This window comes from Schistocerca cancellata, chromosome 8 (assembly GCF_023864275.1).
Source record: "Schistocerca cancellata isolate TAMUIC-IGC-003103 chromosome 8, iqSchCanc2.1, whole genome shotgun sequence".
Lineage (NCBI taxonomy): Eukaryota > Metazoa > Arthropoda > Insecta > Orthoptera > Acrididae > Schistocerca > Schistocerca cancellata.
The window spans coordinates 93,016,211-93,024,450 of record NC_064633.1 but is presented as its reverse complement, the minus strand read 5'-3'; the positions used below and the strand labels follow the sequence as shown (position 1 = coordinate 93,024,450).

At 43.3% G+C, this 8,240-nt stretch overlaps 1 pseudogene; it reads right to left on the bottom strand.

The window, feature by feature from the left end:
• Positions 1 to 4,719: 4,719 nt before the first annotated feature.
• On the bottom strand, positions 4,720 to 4,837 carry LOC126095950 (5S ribosomal RNA; annotated as a pseudogene).
• Positions 4,838 to 8,240: the final 3,403 nt, after the last annotated feature.

The following is an 8,240-nucleotide window of genomic DNA, read 5'->3' as shown; positions in this document are numbered from 1 at the left end:
GTCAGATCCCCTCCGACTATTAGGCGCTGTTCGTGTATGGTTGTTTACATCTTTGGCCGGGTTTAGTGACATCTCTGAACTGTCAAAGGAACTGTGTCTGTGTTACAAGAGCCACAGTCAACGTCTATCTTCAGGAATTCTGTGAACTGAAGTGATGCAAAACTTGTTTTGATGTGTGTATATTTATAATTTCCTCACTTAATATTCGGCCTTATAACTTTGTAGAAAGACTTTCTCGGGATACTTGTTGTCTGTCTTCAAGTGTTTGCTGGTTTTACATACGTTTTCCAGAATTTCCACAGTGCTCTTCAGTAAGTCGAACAAATCTGTGACCCGGAAAGAAATTTTCCAGTCTGCAGCAAGATTAGAACTGTATGCTGGGCCGTGTTGGTCGGATTCGACAACTTGCCGTTCACTGGCAATGCTCGCACAGCGTGGAAAGCGAGAGAGAGGTACTGGAAAGTTAGCAAAGCTGTGCGCACGGACTGTGACCCGTGATGTGTTTGCTTGGAGTGGGTAGGAGGGGCGGAGGGGGGGGGGGGGCGGAGGGGGGGGGGGACGGTACCCACGAAAGGCAAACATTCGGTTTGTAGTCCCGTCCGGAACATAGTTTCAGTCCGTCAGAGAATTTTAGACCCGTGACCAAACGTGCTGCCCTTCTTTGTACACCAGTTCGGTACAGGTGCCACACACATTAGTAACATTCTAAGATTGGTCGCAAGGCACAATAATTTTGTTACCATCAAGCTTAATAGGTAACAAAATAAAAAAGTGACCTTATATCTTTTATCCAATTCTCTACATACTCACCAACGTTCTCAACACGTTTCTCCCATCGTGATATCAATTTCAGTATGCCCTGTTCATAGCAGTCCATTTTGTTGGAAAATGGCTCTGGGCACTGTGGAACTTAACTTCTAAGGTCATCAGTCCCCTAGAACTTAGAACTACTTAAACCTAACTAACCTAAGGACATCACACACATCCATGCCCGAGGCAGGATTTGAACCTGCGACCGTAGCGGTCGCGCGGTTCCAGACTGCAGCGCCTGGAAACGCTCGGCCACCCTTGCCGGCATTTGGTTGGAATATGGACATCTGTGGACGGCTGTTTTCACTTCTGCATCTGCCATAAAGCGTTGGCTGGCTAGTAATTTCTTCATGAGACTGAACAGCTGAAAATCCGACGTGCAAGGTCCAGAACGTATGGTGGATGCTGGATCGTCTCCCACCCAAATTTGGCGATTTTCTCACTAACAAGAGCAGCAACTTGGGGACGGTAGTTGTCATGAAGAAATTTGACAGCGTCAGCATTAATTTTGTGGCATTTATCATGAAAGACACAGCGCAACTTTAACAAAATTCTAATGTAGGCTTCAGCATTGACAGTGGTCCCGTGTTCAACAAAGTCCACTAGTAACACATTATGCATGTCCTAGAACACCGTGAAAAGCACTTCCCTAGCAGACTGAGTCACTTTCAGTTTTTTTCGTACTGGGGAACCAGCATGTTTGCACTCCACTGAGGGCTGCTTGGTTCGGGCGTGCAATGGTACGCCCACGACTCATCACCAGCGACGACTGCTTTCATAAAGTCACGCCCTTCTGCGGGGTAACGCAACAACTGATCCAAACTTGTCATTCGCTGGCCCTTGAGGTTGTCTGTCAGGTTCTTAGGCACCCAGCGAACACTATCATTACGAAATTTGAAAGCGTCACGAACAATATCGTACACAGCACCTTAGGAAATCTTGAACAGCTGCGATAACGTTCGCAGATGCACACGCCAGTCGTTCAAAATTGCTGCATCAATGGCTCCGGCATTTTGCGGGGCTGCAGTTGTTACCGGCCGCCGGCCAGAGCATAGAGAATCGCTAAGGTTCATACGGCCCTCTTGGAAGAATGCACCCCAAACGGAGAGATTGCTAACAAGGGAACCTCCCCATCGCACCCCCCTCAGATTTAGTTACAAGTTGGCACAGTGGATAGGCCTTGAAAAACTGAACACAGATCAATCGAGAAAACAGGAAGAAGTTGTGTGGAACTATGAAAAAAATTAGTAAAACATACAAACTGAGTAGTCCATGCGCAAGACAGGCAACATCAAGGAGAATGTAAGCTCAGGAGCGCCGTGGTCCCGTGGTTAGCGTGAGTAACTGCGGTACGAGAGGTCCTTGGTTCAAGTTTTCCCTTGAGTGAAAAGTTTAATTTTTTATTTTCGCAAAGTTATGATCTGTCCGTTCGTTCATTGACGTCTCTGTTCACTGTAATAAGTTTAGTGCCTGTGTTTTGCGACCGCACCGCAAAACCGTGCGATTAGTAGACGAACCAGTGGGAACCGAAAACATTTGATCGCAAGGTCATAGGTCAACCGATTCCTCCACAGGAAAACACGTCTGATATATTCTACACGACACTGGTGACGGCATGTGCGTCACATGACAGGAATATGTTGTCGACCCACCTAACTTGTACACTTAGCGAATGGGTAAAAAGATTCTTCTACCTTGCCCGATTTAGGTTTTCTTGTGGCTGTGATAATCACTCCCAAAATAGTGATGAAAACATAAGAGTTTGACACACAAACTGAAAATAAGAAACTAAATTTTTGACTCGAGGGAAGACTTGAACCTAGGATCCCTTGTTCCGTATCTGCTCCCGCTAACCACGGGACCACGGCGCTCCTAGACGTTCGTTCGCCTTGATGTTGCATATCTTCGCATGGACTACTCAGTTTGTATATTTCACTAATTTTTTTCATAGTTCCGCACAACTTCTTCCTGTTTTCTCGATTGATCTGTGTTCAGTTTTTCAAGGCCTATCCACTGTGCCAACTTATAACTAAATCTGAGGGGGGTGCGATTGGGAGGTTCCCTTGTAAGGACCATACAGCCACGCATGTTCCTGTGACGTTCACTCGGTTTATGCCCTTTGGCCCACAAGCTGATGACAGTAACATGCGCGTCACGTTTGTTTCGTAGTTCAGGCTCCTCTCGCTAGAGCTGCAGAGATACCTTCTGTTGCTCAAACTCGAAACTACATCGCTGTGAAATTTCAACATTCCAGCTGCAATACCAGAGGAGAAAAAAATACATTGTACGTCACTTTCCGATCCTCCGTCGTGCTTTATAGACTGACTCCATTTTCCCAGTATCTCGCAAGTGAACTGAACTTTACAGCCAGTTTTGATTACGATCTACATCTACATACATACTCCGCAAGCCACCGTACGTCGCGTGGTGGAGAATACCACTTACCATATCAACATTCCGTTCGCTCACAAAGGGAGGGACACACAACTGTTCGTAGGCCTCCGTACGATCCCTAATTTATTTTATCCTGTCTTCGCCGTCCTTAGGCCAAATGTACGTTGGCGGCGGCAGTATCGTTTTGCAGTCAGCTGAAAATGCCGGTTGTCCAAATTTTCTCAATAGCGTTTGGCAAAAAGAACGTCGTCTTCGCTCCAGGGATTCCCATTTCAGTTAACGAAGCATCTGTGTAATGCATGCATGCTGATCGAACCTCTGAAGAAATTCGACGTCTTCCTTTAAACCGACCTGGTGGGGATCTTAGATATACTCAATAATGGATCGCACTGGTGTTCTATACGAGGTCTCCTTTTATAGATGAGCTACACTTTCCTAAATGTCTCCCAATAAATCTAAGACGTCCGTTCGCCCTCCTTACGACCGTCCTTAAATGCTCGTTCCAGTTCATATCGCTTTGCAACGTTACGCCTAGATAACTAATCTAGATGATTGTATCAAGCAGCTCACCACTAATACTGAATTCGAAACTTACAGAAGTGTTTTTCTACTCATTTGTATTAACTTACGTTTTGCTACATTTATAGCAAGCTTCATTCATCACTCCAAATAAAAATTTTGTCGAAGTCATTCTCTATCCATCTACAGTCTCTCAGCGACGATATTTTCTCGTGTACCAAGCGTCATCAGCCAACAGTAGTCCTCTCCGTCAGATTATTTATGGATATAGTGAACAACAGCGATCCTATCGCACTGCACCGGGCACTCATATAGCTTATTCAGTTTCGTCTTTCCACAAATTGTCACAGGTGTTTGTTTGAAGTGACTCACGCCAGTTGTGATACACTGATATTGGCGTTCTGAGAGGTGCACAGTTGGACGTTTCTGAACATTTAAAGCACGTTGTCGATCTTTGAACCACTTTGAAATCTTACGAAAGTCTGAATGAATTAATTTCGGCTTTTTTTCAGGTACTTTTTCATTACATACAACTGCATGGCCTGCCGATTACTGATAATATTGTCGGCCAAGTAATTACTACACAACATGAACAACAGAAACGTAGTTGGCCATTTTGAATTAGCCACCTTATTTGTACTACTCACCACTTGGATTTTCTCCTTTTTCCTGACCGTTTATTTTCTTATCTGCTTTTTTTTTTTTTAATCTCCATAATTGTTTTGTCTTAATGTCGTTGCCGTCACAACAGAACTCTTGCATTACGTGTTTGCTCCTCCTCTGTTCTATATTGAGCACTCTGTCCTTAGGACACAAGTGGCCCATCGGGATCATCCGACCGCCGTGTCATCCTTAGCTGAGGATGCGGATAGGAGGGGCGTGGGGTCAGCACACCACTCTCCCGGACGTTACGATTGTTTTCTGTGACCGGAGGCGCTGCCATTCGGCTGAGTAGCTCCTCAATTGGCATGACGAGGCTGAGCGCACCCAGAAAAACGGCAACAGCTCATGGCGTCCCGGATGGTCACCCATCCGAGTGCCAGCCACACTCAACAGCGCTTAACTTCGGTGACCTGACGGGAACCGGTGTATCCACTGCGGCGAGGCTGTTGCCTGCTCTATATTCAAGAGCACATACAATGAATTAATGTTTATTCCCAAATTAAGATCTATTCCCAAAGCTGGGAACTTATTCACACGTAAAATTATTTAATCAGCTACAGCCTTGCAAGAAATTATTCTGCTTAAGTGCGCTAAGTGTTTCATAGTACGCTTTATTCCTTTTCACAATACTTCGGTACATTGTCCTTCATAAAATGCGAGTTCTGTTTAACTGACTGATTCTCCTCTGCCGGCCGATGTGGCCGAGCGGTTCTAGGCGCTTCAGTCTGGAACCGGGCATGGATGTGTGTGATGTCTTTAGATTAGTTATGTTTAAGTAGTTCTAAGTTCTAGGGGACTGATGACCTCAGATGCTAAGTCCCATAGTGCTCAGAGCCATTTGAACCACTTGTAAGTAGGCTGTTTATGTTTTCTTATTGGCAACGCTACGTAGTGCTCTGTATGAAAATCACTGGCTGTGCTGTGTGCAGTCTGTGGCTAGTTTGCATTGTTGTGTGCCATTGTAGTGTTGGGCAGCTGGATGTTAACAGCGCGTAGCGTTGCGCAGTTGGAGGTGAGCCGCCAGCAATGGTGGATGTGGGGAGAGAGATGGCGGAGTTTTGAAATTTGTCATGAACTGCTATATATATTATGACTATTAAGGTAAATACATTGTTTGTTCTCTATTAAAATCTTTCATTTGCTAACTATGCCTACTAGTTGTTAGTGCCTTCCGTAGTTTGAATCTTTTATTTAGCTGGCAGTAGTGGCGCTCGCTGTTTTGCAGTAGTTCGAGTAATGAAGATTTTTGTGAGGTAAGTGATTTGTGAAAGGTATAGGTTAATGTTAGTCAGGGCCATTCTTTTGTAGGGATTTTTGAAAGTCAGATTGCGTTGCGCTAAAAATATTGTGTGTCAGTTTAAGCACAGTCTTGTACAACTGTTCTAAGGGGACGTTTCATATTTCGACCCTTAGCCTAGGATACCTCACTGGAATCTTCTGATTTTTTCTTGTAGTTTGTATAATTAGTGTAGCTATTGTTTATTGCTAGTGCGTAATTGTAGAGAGAATCTCCTTTGTAGTTGCAGTCTTTCATTGTTGTACAGTAAAACAGTTGTGGCATGCATGTAGATTTGCACCAAGTATTTCGCAGCTGCGCTTGCAATTAACTAGATATTATTTTCAGTGCTATGTTAACGTGTTCCCCTATTTTTTCTCTTCAAATTGTGCTTTTCTGTGTTATCGTGTGAAATATTGTGACAATAATGGCGTGTGAAAAACGTAACACTAGGCACCAAAGTAAACTGAGAAATAATAGTGACGACGAGCGTAGCTTATCAGCACCACTGTGTAGTGAATTAACAGACATTCGAATGGTGTAGATGGTGAAACAATTAGTGAACAGGGAAGCATTATCGATCGATCAGTCGGCAACAGCTCGCCTCAGGAATCCGAAATGACAGAACACAATATTGCAAATACTGTAGACTTAGGTTTTGGGTCCTCACCGTTTTCTCAAATGAGTCAAGACACATTTTCTGCTTTTCAAAATGTGAATGTTGCCGGTGATAAGGCACTGCCAAAAATCATAGAGAAACACATTCCAGACACTAATACATTATTATTGCAATTAATGCATAAAATGGAACAAAATCAGAAACAAACACAGCAACAGTTAGACACAATGGAACAAAATCTTCAAAAGTTAGACACAATGGAACAACACCAGAGACAAACACAGCAACAGTTAGACGCAATGGAACAAAATCTTCACACCACGCTTGAACAAACACGTGAAGATTTAACTACTGAGTTACATAACATTGAATCGAAATGACGTAAAAACACAAATTTGTGAGCATTTTCAACCTATTTTTTCGCAGCGTGAAAATGCATTACAGAATCACGAAGCAGCCATAAAAGAACTGCAAACCATTGTTCATGAAAATCATGAGACCTTGTGGGCTAAAATTGACACAGTTGCATCTACCGATTCGGTTACGCAAGTTGCAAAAACTCAGGAAAACTTAAAGGACACAGTAGATTCGATTTCAACACAAATGGACACTCTGAAACTTGGTTCAGAAAAACGCACTCAGGAAATGTGTTCACTATCGGACAAAGTAGCCGAACTTTCGGATCAGGTCACTAACTTATCTACAAAGGTAGATGATGATCTGAATGACACAAGTCCCGCAGCCTTCACTGACACAGAAGAGTATGAACAAATTAGAAAATTCAAACAAAATCAAAATCAAATCAATACACAGTACAAAAGAGAAATCCGGGAAGTACAAGATCAGTTGATGCAGGTAATACAAGAATTACATATTTCAGAGGACACTCGCGCTCCAACACGGGAAGAGGAACTTAGAAATACGGAACAGCCACAAAATAATAACACAGGGCATTTCGGAAGTTATGAAAGAAATTGGCAATGTGCACCGAATTTTGAGATGGAACCGCCGACACGAGGTAACAATGACCGACATGCGACTCGTCGACATGATGATTTTGACTATAAGCTGTTCATTACTACACGTAAATTCAAAATGTTTAAGAATTCTGCCAACGATATTCATCCACAAGCGTGGCTCCATCAATTCTCTCATTGTTTCCCTCCCAACTGGTCATTGGAGAACAGGTTAGAATTTATGTGTGGCTACTTGGAGCATGAACCAGCTGTAAGAATGCGATCGGTCATTCACGATTGTCACAGTGAAGGAGAATTTTACCATGCGTTCCTCTCAGCATATTGGTCTCAAGCCACACAAGACCGAGTAAAACATGGTATCATAATGATGAAACATTTCAAACAATCTGAATTTTCCAGTCTTGTGAAATATTTTGAAGACATGTTGCACAAGAATCAGTATCTGTCAAACCCATATAGCCCCTCAGAACTCATCCGCATTTGCTTAATCAAACTGCCTGAACATTTACGACATATTATTTTAGCAGGACGTTGCAAAGACAACATTGAAGCTTTTCAGGGACTGTTACAAGAACTGGAAATTGACACTGACAATCGCGGAACGCGAAAACAGGAGTACAACAATTACAGGTCACATCCGTCGCAATTCCGCGATGAAAGAAATAATAACTGGACGCAACAAGTCTATTCTCACAATACAAATCGTGACCAAAACAGACACCACCCGTATGACAACCGTTGGCACAGTAGTAATAATTACAGGGAAAGATCACCTCTCCACAGTAATGACTATCACAGAGACAATTAGAGAAACAGACAATATGGGAACCAAAATAATTATTATCAAGGGAGACAGAATAACTTTAGACGCAACGGTCCAGCGCGCAGTTACGATTCAGGCAGAAATTCTCCACCACGTGACCAACAAGAAAGAAACTATGGATCCTACCGACATGACGACAGACGATATGATCGTGACCGA